The 15,124-nt window shown below is 38.6% G+C and overlaps 1 protein-coding gene across 2 annotated transcripts in view; it reads right to left on the bottom strand.

Moving 5' to 3' along the window:
* The window catches only part of Mpp5 (membrane palmitoylated protein 5), an 88,963-nt gene extending 74,135 nt beyond the window's left edge, over positions 1 to 14,828 (bottom strand). For both annotated transcript variants that reach the window (XM_032907992.1, XM_032907993.1), the window contains exon 1: positions 14,471 to 14,828. The gene's annotated coding sequence lies outside the window, so the exon portion shown is untranslated. The remainder of the gene's footprint in view (positions 1 to 14,470) is intronic.
* Between the last annotated feature and the right edge of the window lie 296 nt (positions 14,829 to 15,124).

Genomic DNA, 15,124 nt, shown 5'->3' with positions numbered 1-15,124 from the left:
TTTCAAAATAAAACCCATGCGTTAATCACCAGTATAAATTTATGTTGATGTTGACAAAATTAATTCAGAACATGTGACACTCCCACTACAAATTTCTGGCCAACCTAAAACAAACAATTGTTACTAGGGATATAGCTTATCACATTCATACGCAAGCATAAAAACCTGAATTTGATCCCCAAACCTATGTGAAAAGCAAGAACTGTGAGTGCACACTTGTAGTACCAATGATGGAGGGACAGAGACAGGCAGATCCATGGGCTTCCTGGCTAGACAGCCTAGCCTAATTGGTGAATGGCAGGCCAGCAAAAGACACAGTCTCAAACAGTAAGATGGACAACTGCTAAGGAACAATACCTGAAGTTGTCTGGCCTCTCCATACACGGACCCACAAATACACACAGTTAAGAAAAAAGTTAAGAATTGCCTTAAATTTCAAATTTTTGTTGGGTAGTGGTGGCATATGCCTTAATTTCAACACTCTGGAGTCCAAGGCAGGGGGATCTCTGACTTTGAGGCCAGCCCGGTTCCAGGACACCAGGGCAACAAAAAAAAACCCTGCCACAAAAAAAAAAAAAAAACCAAACCAAAACAAAACAAAAAACAAAAAAAAAAACCCACCAAACCAAACAACAGAAACACCAATTCCTTAGTTTATAGTTTTAAAATGATTTCAATATTAAGTAAAAGTTAAACTTTAAGCAAATAATAAAAATGGGATTGAGCATATAGTATGTTCTATCCTGAACTGTTCTTCACAATATACTTCTTTTAAATTCTTTTTAGATTTTATTTTATGTGTATGAATGCTTTTCCTGCATGTATACATGTGTGCCTGGTGCCCATGGAGGTCAGGAAGAGGCTGAAATTCCCTGGGAGTTACAGATGCTCATGAGTCACCACATTGGTCCTGGGAACTGAACCTGGGTCCTTTGCAAGAGATACAAGTACTCTTCACTACCATCTCTCTGCCATCTTCACTGCCATCTCTCCAGCCCGCTAAATACCCAACATCAAATGGTCTCCCATCCCTGAAGACTCTCCAATTCTTCAGATAGCAACTGAAAGATCTTACAATTCTCATCCACCTCCATCTACCCACAGTATGGTGCAGATCTCAAGACTGCCTCCACTTCAGACATCAGTCTTATGTCCTAAGCATCCTGTGATTCTGATCACGCAGCTAGTTATTAACCAAGGGTTCACATGATCCCTTCCTCGTGTACAAGAATTTGTCAAATGGCTAAGGAACTCAAGAAGGTATTTTGCACATAATCTCTGGTTTACATAAAGGAATGCAACTTAGGAAATCCAAATGGGAGAGAGGCATAGGGGAAAGTATGAGGGTAAGAATATGGTATGGTTCCTGTGTCTTCTCCAGGTATGCCACTCTCCTACACATACCAACCCAGAAGATTCTGAATGCTATCTTTTAGAGTATTATTAATGTAAGCTTTATTTTCACAGCATGGAGATTAATCATTGGTAACTCTACTCCACCTTAACTCCTCAGAGGTACAGAGTTAACCTCTAATCATGCCTTGATCTTTCTGGTGACCAGTCCCAACCTGAAGCCATTTAAGAGTTCAGGCAAGAAGTGCGTCATTGCAACAAAAGATACTCTTATCACTAGGGAAATTCCAAGGGATTTAAAAGTTCTTCGTCAGGAGCAGAGAACAAAGACTGAACACACTTCTTAATACATCACAGCCACACTAAGCACTAAGATACTCAGATAAAAAGACATTGTTGGGGCTTGGGGATTTAGCTCAGTGGTAGAGCGCTTGCCTAGCAGGCGCAAGGCCCTGGGTTCGGTCTCCAGCTCCAAAAAAAAGAAAAAAGAAAAAGAGAGAGAAAAAAAAAAAAGACATTCTTTCTACCTATATTGAGCTTAATTAGTAATTTTTCTCAAGATCCTTCACTCTAATTCAAGTATATTTTAAAAACCAAGTAAATTTAATGTGGCTTTCTTCAAAATGATTGTAATCTTATCAAAAAGACAATGTTAAGTAAGTCTTAAGTAGGCTACAGTACAAAGAAACACCAGGGCTTGAGATTAAAATGAATTCCAACAATATGATTTTGAATAAATTCATTTGAATCTCAATTTTTACATTCCTAAAGAGAGAATACTGGTAAAAACTTGGAAAGGTGGTTGGTAATACTTAAAGAATAGAAACAAAGGCAACAGCACACAGCTTAACACATCAAGAGATGAAACAAAGAATACCACTTGAATTAAGAATTAGGGGACAGGGCTGGAGAGATGGCTCAGAGGTTAAGAGCACCGACTGTTCTTCCAGAGGTCCTGAGTTCAATTCCCAGCAACCACATGGTGGCTCACAACCATCTGTAAAGAGATCCGATGCCCTCTTCTGGTGTATCTGAAGACAGCTACAGTGTACTTATATATAATAAATAAATAAATCAAAAAAAAAAAAAAGCATTAGGGGACAGCAAAAGGCAATGTGATTTAGTCATGGTATATATTTATATTGCTCTAAAACAATAAGAAAGAATAAAGTAAAAAAGAGAGAGAAAGAGATGATTATTATGGGGGCTAGAGAGATGCCTCCGTGGTTAAAAGCACTGGCTGATCTTCCAGAGAACCCAGGTTTAATACCTAGCACCCACATGGTGGTTCCCACTAACTACAGCTCCAGGAGATCCAATACCCTCCTCTGAACACAAGTGCACAGACATATATGCAGGAAAAACACCCATACACATCAAAAAAATTTTTTTTTCCAAAAAGGTGGTTATTTTTAAGCCTCCAAAAACTTACTAACTTCCCTTTGGCTAATGGCTAAGCATCTATTAATTCCTTTTAAGTGACTCATTTTCAAAAATATTTAGAAGTCACATGTGTTGCTCTTCGATAGGCAAGAGCCTCATGACCTAACTCCTAGGAATCTCTTTGCGACTCCACTATGCATGCGTTTCAGAGGAGACGAAAGAACCATCAGATAACAAAACTCTCTGCATTTTTGTTTTGTTTTTCAGATAAAGTACCATGTGTCCCAGGCTGGCCTCAAACTTTCTATGTACCTGAAGATGACCTTGAACTCTGAACATCTTGTTTCTACACCTTGAGTGCTGAATTACAGGTGTGATCCACCACATTCAGTTTATGTGCTGCTGGGAATCAAACCTAGCACTTTGTGCACACCAGTTAAGTACTCTGCTTACTATACAGCAAGCCCCAAATTAATTTCTAATTCTAAAACTAAAGAGCTGTTTAGTAAATTTTTTTCTTCTAGGGTTATCTTTCAGAAAATAGTTTGTGTTTGATATTTCAGGGCACAGTTAAATACAGAAAATAATAATTTCGACCTCCAGCTTACAAACTTGTTATAAGGAGGCCTGGATAGATGGCTCAGCAGTGAAGAGCACTTGTTGATCTTGTAGACAACCTGAGTTCAGATCCCAGCACCCATATAACCGTCTGTAACTCCAGACTCAGGGACTTGATGAGTCTGGCCTGCATGCATGTGGACACATATACACATACATACATTCAGGCAAAAAAATTAGAAACATAAATTTTTTTTAACAATCTTAAAAAGTAAAAACCCCATATATTTGTTACAAAGAAAGTAATATATATATATATATAAATGTTATTGAATACTGTTATAGAGAAACATATTAAGAACATGCTAATGGCAGCCATATACAGTTTCTTGTGGAATTACGAGTAAACAAAGGGAATCTTACTTATTTACTCATGTTTGGTGACACCAGGTATTGACCCAGGGCCCTCAGGAATGCTATGCAAGCACCACACTGAGTGACATCAAGAGTCACTCTTACTCATCATGATGCTCAGAAGTTTTAGCCAGAGAAGAGGCAAGAGAAAGAAAGAAAAGTGATACAAATTGGAAAGAAGGGAATCAAATTAACCTGGCTTGTAGATGATAATGATCCTATACTGAAAGACCCCGAGGGCTCTCGAAAACTCTTGGCCCTGGTAAATGCAGCAAAGTAGGACACAAAGATGTATACTTTGTATGTACTGTAATGAATATGCCAGGAAAGAAATCAGAAGGAAAAAACGCATTGACAATTGCTTCCAAAGATCTCTCTCTCTCTCTCTCTCTCTCTCTCTCTCTCTCTCTCTCTCTCTCTCTCTCTCACACACACACACACACACACACACACACACACACGTTACTAAACATAGTATTTTAGATCCCCCAAATCCATTAAAATTGTAACAAAGTTAAATATCTATTAAATTTAAACTAAATGTTTCTTCTACAATTCTTATTTCCCACACTGATTTTTTTTTTTTTGAGGGGAGGAGTTGACTTAAAGGAGAGGTGCGTAGGCAAAACCCAAGGGTCAAATCAAGCACACCCTTCTTTTTTTTTTTTTTTAAACAGGTACAGTAATACATAGCATAAAGACTCTCAAGTCAAGACAGACGACATTAAGACACTGATCCCAAAAGACTGTAATGGATCACATTTATGCTGACATTGATGTAAACAAATCCTTCTGCATATAAAAGTACAAATGTACAATTGTGTGTAGCATGTATACTTGATAATGGCACAATAATACCACTGGATGTTTTTATTATTTATACTAAACTTCTAATCATTATTTTAGAGTCTATGCCTACTTATAAAAAGGCTTTCTGAGATGAAGTATGCTGTGCTGAAATGGCAGTTAATACTGTACTCTGAGGTCTCAGAGTAACTGACCCACACCATCTAAGTCTGTGTAAGCACATTTTGTGATGTTCACACCATGAAATAATTACAAATGGTACACTACATTTCTCAGAACATACATGTGTCAGTAAGTGATGCACAAATCATAAAGTTTTATTGAAGCATGGTTATGGTTGTTTGGATAACTACCTTTGCACTCTAACAGAGGAACTGAATACCTACAACAGAGGCAAAATCACCTGTGAAGCTTAAAATAGTAATCTCCTGTCTTAAGAGATCAAAAGACAACAACCTAAGAGGTCTCAAAGCCTTTATGTTTAGGGTCTTTGAGGGAACTATTAACTAACAAAAGGAAGCATAAACTTAAAAAACAAGAAGGTCAAATGTAACAATTCCTATGCTAAATGTTTGATAAACTCAATTTTTTCCCATTTTCATTAAATTGGGTATTTCTTATTTACATTTTAAATATTATTCCCTTTCCCGGTTTCCTGTCCATCAGCCCCCTAACCCCTCTCCTTCCCCTTCTCTAAGGATGTTCCCCTCCCCATCCACCCCCCTTACAGCCCCCCATAAACTCAAATTTAAACAGCTCAATTATAAATTACTAAAATCTTAATCTTCACAACTAAGCTGTCGTCTATAGTTTGATAGAAGAAAACTTTTCACACCTCAAAATATATTTAATAAGGATGCAGGTTTTCCCATTCACCCACATTTCATGAAGGTATTAAGCTCAAAATCCAACAATCTAGCACTTACTGTATATTTTATTTTGCTTTTTAATGTACTCACTAAGCAAGCAAGCAATACATTCTGATCAACCCACGAATGTATGTGAGTTCTATGATATTTCGGTATAAAGAAGTAGAATGGATTTTGTTTTGTCTGAGTTTTCATGTAAATAAAAACTCTGAATTAAATCATTTTGTCTTTGTAAAATAAAAGCTCACCAAGCTAGAAATATGTATCTTGAATCCTAGTACTCATGAGGCTGAAGTAAGAGGATACTGAGTTTGAGGCTAGCCTGGGCAATACTGTGAGATCCTGTCATTTTATTTTAGAGACTACTCCTACTTTTTCATTATACATGTAAAATTCACTGTCTTAAATGAACAGCTCCACACTTCTGAATATAGACTGAATTAAGATTTTCAGACCAATACTTCTCATATTTTCTCTGCATTGTAATTACACCAATTTTCTTTTAATTTTTCAAATGAGCAGCTGGTCCCCATATGCTTTTGTATGTCTCCCTGATCAACCCCTTCCTGTGTGGGGGGTGGGGAGGGGAGGGTGTTTGGGTTTTTGAGACAAGGCTCACTCTGTCTCACGATGTCCCAGAAGGCACTTTGTGGCCCAGGCTGGCCTCAAAGGCAATTCTCCTGCCTCAACTTCCTATGTGCTGGGATTACATGATAAGTTATCACATCTGACTTCAGCAGAGGTGTTTCCTCAAACCTACTCACATAAAATTCTTCTGTGTCATAGTATATGGAGACATAATTATAATTTTGTTTGTCCTACCTTCTCTTCTGATTCACTGACCTATGGTAAGGGCAGGGAAATCAAGCCAAGCACTACCTTTCTGTGTAAGTGAGCTCTACTGGTTCTCAGGCTAAGGCCTAAGTAATGCAAGTAATGCTAATGAAGAAACAGAAGAGGAAACGTTGTACTTGGGACAACTTCTGTACTGATCCTGACTGCAATGTAACCTGGGAGAGCGTACCCATTACCATTGCATTTCTCAGAATCTCTCCCTATCAGTAAGTGATGCACAAACCATAAAGTTTTATTGTAACAGTCACATTCATTTGGGCAACTACCTTTGCACTCTGACAAGAGAACTAATTCCTGTAATAGGATCTCTGGTACCTGAAGAAATTGTCAAGTGTGCAAACTGAATTTATTTCTTTATTAAATTCTTACCTGGATGGCCTCGTCCTTTATAGGGAATACAATTTCTTTCCAGGCATTCTCCTAGGTTCTAGATCTTCAAGATATAAATTGTTAGACCTTTTCCTTTTTTTTTTCCTCCTAAATTAGAACTTTTACTTTGAAATTCATATGCGGTTATAAGAAAATACAGAGCTCCTAATCTTTGCTAACCTTTTCAACTACAGCACATATGACAACCACATGCTCATAGTGTTGGTTAAGATCCATAGTTTCATCAAGACCTTTGGCATAGCCTTTGAAGATCACACCTATTTCACAGGATGCCTGTAACCCCTAACAACTAATCTGTTCATCCATTCTTTTATTTTATTTTCTATTTTATCTATTTATTTTCGGTTTTTTTGAAACAGTGCTTCTCTTTGTAGCCCCAGCTATCCTGGAATTTGCTTTGTAAACCAGGTTGGGCTCAAACTCAAGAGAGATCTACCTGCCTCTGCCCCTGCCCCTGCCCCTGCCCCTGCCCCTGCCCCTGCCCCTGCCTCCTGAGTGCTGGGATTAAAGTTGTATGCCACACTGCCTGGGTTGTTCATCCATTCTTAATTCTGTCCGTTCAGGTACATTATGTAAGCGGAACCACACAGTAACTTGAGACCCCCCACTAAGCAGTATCTGGTGATTCACCCAGGTTGTGCCATGTATTAATCTGCTTCTTTTCACTGCTGAAGATTATCTCCTGGGATGAATATGCCAGCTCAATTTTTCCCATTGGGAGATAATGGACTTTAATAGGAATTAAGCCTCTCTCAACATCTATATTAAAAAAATATCAAGACAAGCCAGCCAGAGTGAGTTACAGGACAGTCAGAACTAAAAAGAAAAACACTTACCCCTTCCCACAAAAAAAAAAAAAAAAAAAAACCAAATGAAACCAAAATAAATAAAACAAGCAAATAACAAAACCCATAATTCATTTTCTAAAGCTATTTTAACATGTCTACATAAACCCAGTGTGAAGAACATTTGACTACAGTGATATACATATAACATTTTCTTTGATCACTTTGTAATTTTAAAGAAGAGTTCTTCAATCTACAAAGTCAATTATGAATCAACAAATTTTAAGTCAAGGACTGAGAGGATGGCTTAATTGATAAAGCACTTGCTATGCAGGCAAGAGGACTTGAGTTCAATCCCGGAACCCAGATGAAAAGACCCAGCTGCGGTGGCCCTCACTTGGAAGATAAAGGTAAGATCCTGGGGCCTCAGTTACCAGCCAGTGTAGCTTAATCATTGTGCCTCAGGCCACTGAGAGATACAATCTCAAAAAACAAGGTGGACAGGTACTACAGAACATCAAAGGTAGACCTCTCATACATATGCACACAAGCATGAACACACATGCACACAAAAGAATTCTGACATGCAAAACACACATAATTGTTAAAGGACTCTTAATTCTCCTAATTTTATATAAAATTTATCAAGTCTTTCCCTTTCTTTTCTTAGCAACACAAAAACTGAGTTACACCCCCCCCACCCTTGTCACCAACCTCCTTCAGTTTAAGAATGCTAATATGCATTGGTTGAGAAAGAAACCCAAAATGATTTTTTTGTTTAAAATAATCCTAAAAGCATACTAGTCTGATTCAACACTGAAAAACTAGTATGAATCATGCTAATAGACTAATAGGGGGAAAAAGAAATCATGGTCATCACAACAGATGCAGAAAAGATATGACAAAATCTGACAACCATTAATGACCAAAGAAAAATTACTTCAATAACCTGGGAAATACTAAGTCTTATTAAATTCAAAGGATCCATAAAATGGCCTATTTTTTAAAAGTGAAAATGCAATGATCTCACTTCATAAGAATATTCTTTTATTTATCCTATTCCAAAGCACTGGAAATCCTAGCTAGTAAAAGTTAAAAATAATAATAATAATAAAAGCATTCAAACTAAAATGAAAAAAGAAATTTTCTTTATATTACAGCCCTTTACTTAGAAAATCACAATATACCAACCACCACAGTGTTGGGGGCTGGGAAGGGAGCTAATAAATGAGTTTGGGGGGAAAAAAATCAGGCTGGAGAGATGGCTCATCGGTTAAGACACGTGCTGCTTTTACACAGGAACCAGGACACTAGCATCCACATGCTGGCTAACTGTCCATAACTCCAGTTTCCAGGGATCTGATTTCTGACCTTATAGGTACACACTTGGTGCACAGACACACATGCAAACCAAATACACATTCATATACATATGTATTTGGCATATATTACATACATATATTTGGCAACAAATACTTAATAGGCTCAGCTACTTGGGAAACTGAGGCAGGAAGATCATTTGAGCTTAGCATTTCAAGGTCAGTCCAGATAGCAAACACTGTGTCAAAAGAGGGAGAAGGTGGGGGTACAATGACACATGCCCATAATCTTCAATACTTAAGACACTGAGGCAGGATTTTTGAGTTTAAGATCAGCTTGGGCTACACAGTGAGATCCTGTCTCAAAAGATACACACAAAAAAATAAGTCAACTTATATAATTTAGTTGAATTTCTACATATCAATCATAAATTAGAAATGATTTTTAAATACTATTTTGCCATTTATAATAGAACAAAAGACTGAAATACTTAAAGATCTAATAATATGCAGAATCTATATTTAATTTCTCTTGAACAAAATCAAAGACCAAAATTGATGAGGAGAAATGCTGTGTTATAAATGACTAGACACAGACTCAGATACAGTTTAGTGTCAAGCAGCTATCCAGATGCTCAAGACCCCAGTTTCAATTGTTAGAATTGCAAAAATAAACATAAATAAAAAAATTAACAAGATGAAGTCACCAAGAGTCCAGGTTGATCTACAGACAAACCAATCCCAATCAAAATACCAATGTGGTGTTTCACCTGCTATCAGGTATTATATGGAAAAGCAATGGAATTGACATGACCACAGTGAATTGAAAAGAGAATACGTGGAGTATTCACATTCCTGTTTGCTAAGACATGCTTAATAGTCAATAATCAAGTCAATGTATTATTAGTAAAAAGACAGATAAATAGATCAATAGAATATGCCAATGTTATGTTGTTTTGACAAAAAACATTGGGCATTTCAAGAAGTCCTTTCAGGTGTCATGAAAAACAAGACAAATAATGAGACTACTTGTATTTTTCATTTTATATTAAAATTAATGCGATGGAACACAAATCTAAGTGCGAAGTATAAAAATATATAACTTGTGGAGAAAAGTAAAGAAGGATCTCAATGAGCCTGAGTAAAGTCGATTTCTCCAGATACAATATCACAGATCAGATCCATAAAATAAACAATTGCTCATTTGAACTTCATCAAAGTTTACAATGTCAACACCTCAAAAGATAGATATGAAGATGAAAAAGTTAATAGGTTAGAAGAAAAATCTTGGCAAATTACTTATCTGATAAAAACAAACAGCACTATAAAGAACTACCAAAACTCAGCCTGGGGGTATAGCTCAGCAGTAAAGCACATGCTTGATTCTCTCTAAGTTCAACAATAAGAAAATAGAGTCTGGGAAGCTGATGCATGCACCAGTCCCGGCTACGCAGGAAGATCTAAGCTTCGAAGACGTAACTGGAAAAGAGACCAACACACTGTCTAAAAATAAATAAATTTAAAAGCAGCAAAGATTTCATTATTTCACAAGTAATGAAAGTTTGAGTGCATGCAAACAAGCTCATCAAATAATATTTAACACTATTAATTGGAAGAGAACTCTAGTTTTAAAAATACAACGACATACTATTACATGCCCATTAGAATGGCTAAAAGGAAAAAGACTGATTACACCAAGTGCTGACAAGGATGTAAAACTACAGGAATCTCATGCATGGCTGGCGGGAATGGAAAGTGGTTCGGCTACTTTGAAGAGAATTTCACAAGTATCACTAGGTGTACTAGGTTTCCAGAGTGCTCCAAAGTACCACAATGGCTTTCCAAGCAACACATACTTAAGAATTTTTAATTCCATAAGCCTGACAGATCCCCTGGGCTAAAATTAAAGTGTTATCAGACACCCCCTCCCCCCAGGTGCCAAAAGCGAATCCATTTCCTATCATTTTCTACCTCTGGAAATCAAGCACATTCCTCTACTTGGAGCTTCCTCTCTTCTATCTTCAAACATACCAGCGGGTTTTTTCTCCATCTGTTTCTACTGTTGCATCTTTTTTTTTTCCCAGATTCCACCCTCCCTCTCTCTCCTGTTAAAGATTTGTGATAATTAGGCCCACCTCAATAATCTCCATATTCGAAGACCTTGATTAACAACCTAATTAAACTAAGATATAACCAAATATATTTACAAGTTTTAATCATTAGAATATCTTCATGGGTCACTGCTTTGCCTATTGAAGACAGGTTTTCTTTAATTTTGCTGCTGTTTTGTTTCCTCTTTAAACACAGTTAAATTCACATTTGCTCATGTGACCCAGGATTCCCACTTGTAAGTGCCCACTCAGGAGAAAAGGACAGACATGCTCACACTGAAAAACCCATTCACATCAATCTGTGGCAGCTTTATAAATAATCACAAGTCTAAACACAAATGCCTTTCAGCTGGTGAACAGATACATAAATGCTAGTACATTCACACAAGAGCGTACCATGTTTGCAATAAACTGGAAGGAACTGTGGCTATGCTCGGGATGGATGAGTCTAAAATATATCGTGCTAGATGAAAGAAAAGGAGACGGTGCTTGCACATTCACTAACACTGGCAAGATAAAGATTAACATGGCACCTCCAGAAGGACAGTATGCAAATGCTTGGAGTGCCCCACACCTTCCCACAGACTTATAAGACATGGCCTGTATGAGAAGAAAAAGACTTCAAGAAAACAGTTTAAAGGGAGGCAACGAAACAACGAAGAACGCGAGGAGGGCTGAAGTCAAGGTTGGTGCTGACAAGGCAGGTGTACAGGTGGTGCACAAGTCTGATGAGGAAGGACAATCTCCAGCTCAAGCAAGACATAGCCCGGCTTTGAACAACACTCCACATCTTAAACTATTCCCTCCCCAAAGAGGAAAGGGTCTGTGTGTCTTTGTAGTCCACATATGCGTGGTAGGTATGCCTTCCACAGAGGATTTTATAAATTGTAAAAACTTCAAATGAATGGCAAGAAAAACTAAATGATACTGTTATGGTTAAAACTAAGTGATATCTTAAAGAGAGATTATAGGATGGAAATCTTTAGTTGCTAGAGGTAACGGTTTGGGGGAAGACTGACTTTAAAAAAGGACAGTACTGGGGTTGGGGATTTAGCTCAGGGGTAGAGCGCTTGCCTAGCAAGCGCAAGGCCCTGGGTTCGGCCCCCAGCTCCGGAAAAAAAAAAAAAAAAAAAAAGGACAGTAATTGTAACTTGTAACTTGGACTGTGCCAATATATAAAATTTTAATCTTTTTTTAAAAAAGGAAACAAATACATAATTTCTTACCCAAATGGTCAGAAAATTTTAAGTCTGACAATACTAACCATGGGCAAAGATAAGAAAAATAAGAAAGCACTTCTACTCACAGAGTAAATGCAGGGGAAAATCATTTGCCCTTGAAGGACAATTTGGCTGTAACCAATCAAGTTAAAAATGCACAACACGCTATCAGCAGCTCCCTTTGCAGGTGATATACATCTTGGGAAAACACAGGTTTCTCAGACATACACAGGATATTCATTAAGCACTGTTAGAAGAAAAAGAAAAACTTCAGAAAAGGAATAAACTGTGTAGTTATTGAAAAAAAAAAAAAAAGGAAAATAAGAAACCAGAAGTGAGGGGGGCAGGGCATACAACCCTGGCAGTTATTAATACGACGTGGAGAAAGTAACTTACTGATATATTTAACAATTAGTAAGGAGCTGGGTGTGGTGGCACATGCCTGCAATGCCAGTACTTAGAAGTCTAAAGCAAGAGAATGAGGGGTTTGGGGTCAGTCTAGGTTACACTGGGTCAGCTTGGGCTACGTACAAAGCAAGATACTAGGGAGAAGTGGGCAGGCATGTACAACGAGAACACCACTAAAAGTAGAATACCAAGACAAGTATGAAGCATTTACTTCAAACTCATCACCACTTCTATAACTTGTCCCTGAGGCCTGAAAATGTTCTGTACATATACAAGATTACTTCCAACTTAATGATCCTGTAATTCAGTAAGTGTATAATAAAGACTCTGAAATCAGGAAAACATTAGAGAACTAGGACACATTAATACACTGATATAAAAGTCAGACCATTTTTTCCCAAAACAGTTCCAACATACTGTTCACTGTAGCATATATGAAAAGAAAGCATGAGTTTTACCTGTGGAAAAGTTACAAGAACATGCTAAATACTGTCATCTTAAGTTTTTTCAGTCTCATTGTTGTGACAGTAACGTGTGTTAACTTGGTAGTCTTCTACAGTGCTCACTTGAGTCTAATTTGAGTATAAATGTTAATATGAAAGTAGTTGTGATTAACATATTATGATCCAAAGGACTTCAAGGAGGTTATTCTCAGTTATGAGTTTATTAATGCATGCGGTGCATACATTACAGGAGAAACCTCGACAGAAGAGAAGACTGAACAGTGGGCTCAGAATTCTGGATTACAAAGTATCTTAAAGAACAGGATTGTAGACAGGACAAGACAGAAAGCAGATTTGGCTTTTGGCTTACATGGGTGGGGAACTACGTATGGGTAGTGAGTCTGAGATTTTTTTTTTTTTTTTTTTCTTTTTTTTTTTCGGAGCTGGGGACCGAACCCAGGGCCTTGCGCTTGTTGGGCAAGCGCTCTACCACTGAGCTAAATCCCCAACCCCGAGTCTGAGATTTTTAATCAGATCACAATACAGTAGGCTAGATGGAGGACTCAGCAGTAAAGACTTCAAACTGCTCTTGTAGAGGAACCAAGTTATGTTACCAGCACCCACAATGGCGGGGATGGGGCGTGGGGGTAGGGGTGTGTCCCCAAGAGTCTGCCTGTACCGCTGGTTCTAGGGAAATTCAATGCTTTGAGCTTCCACTGGCACATGCACTTACATGTCAATACCCTGCCCCTATGCACACATAAATAAAGATAAATCACAATTCAGAAGACAATATGCATCGCTAAGCCACAGTACCACTTTGGATCACCCTTAAGGAGAATTATCTTAAATCTCTCATCTATTTTAACATTCTAAAAAAAATTTATCACTACGAGTCCACCATTATTTGTCAAATTCATGGTGATGACTTTTGGTCATTCGTGGCAAATTTACTCAATTTTTAAGAGATTATGAATCTCTTTTTATCTGTCTGTTTTACCTATAAAGCTCTTTAACATTTTAATGTAAGCCTGCTACAACAGTTTAGAATGATCTTTAAAGCAGAAATACTATAAAAACAGCTCATCTTCAAGAAAAGGTAGCTAATTTTCATTCCCACCAATACCTATACTTCAAAGACACCAGCACATCACCTAATTTGTTCCTGTTGCAAAATTTAACAAGTTATTAATTTCTGGATAATTAATTAAAAAGGGTAATTAGAATACTACCATTAAAACATGACAGTGCCTTATTAAAACCTGACATATCTTCCATCTTCTCCGCTAAATCAAAACTTTAGAATTCTTGCTACACTGGCTTTCAGAATTTAAAATTCTTGAAAATCTAAATTAGTCACAGCACGCTAACTTAAAAACCCTCCTAGGTGCTGCATTCATTTTAGAGTAAAATGTCACGGAAAACTTTTCGACCGAATCTAAATTCCACACACATTACTGTGTGTCAATCAGCTGGACAGAAGGTGAGAGCTATCCTTAGTAAGTTACGTAATTTACACTAAAGACTTGTTCCAAGCGGCATCCATTGAAAGTACCTTGCAAGCATTTACAGACTTCAAAGTTCAACGGACAACCTCCGTCTAAGTTCTGAGAAAGCACTACAGATGCCGGCTTTACTTTAGCAGCGGTCACAGGGAAGCAGGAACTGTTTATCTGAAGAACGCAATGAGTAGCAGAACACCAGGAGCTGACTCAGTCACAGGAACGCTGGCTGCATTCCGTCTTCCATGGGAAAGTGTTTCCCAGGCTGGTTCCCTGATTCAGTCAGGGGTGGGGTGAGGGAGAGTCCCCGGGACCCGCGAACTCCCGGCCTGGGTGCAGCTAGACGACTCCCTACCGAGGCCCCCGCAAGTCCCGCGGGATGGCCCGCCACCGCGCCAAGGTGCGTCCCCGGCCCAGAGAACCAACCCGTAACACACCAGGAGCGTTCCTTCAAGGGACAAAGGTTGGGCTGGCACCACGGCGCCCCGCTCAGCCTGGGGTTCCCCAGGGGACCCTCTCCGTGTGGCGCGTCGGGGAGGGGGTGCGAGCCCCGCCGCCCCTCCCCCGCCGCGCTCCCAGGAACCTGTTGATAAGATCACCACAGCCCCGCCGCTGCGGGTCCGCCCCTTACCTCCGCGACCCGGCGGCCGCCGATCCGCTCGCTCTTATTCGCTCCTCAGCGCGATCCAAGCCACAGCCCTCCGTCC

The sequence above is a fragment of the Rattus rattus genome, chromosome 7, assembly GCF_011064425.1.
Source record: "Rattus rattus isolate New Zealand chromosome 7, Rrattus_CSIRO_v1, whole genome shotgun sequence".
In the NCBI taxonomy this organism is placed as follows: Eukaryota; Metazoa; Chordata; class Mammalia; order Rodentia; family Muridae; genus Rattus; species Rattus rattus.
The sequence above is the reverse complement of the archived record's forward strand: the minus strand, read 5'-3'. Positions and strand labels throughout refer to the sequence as shown.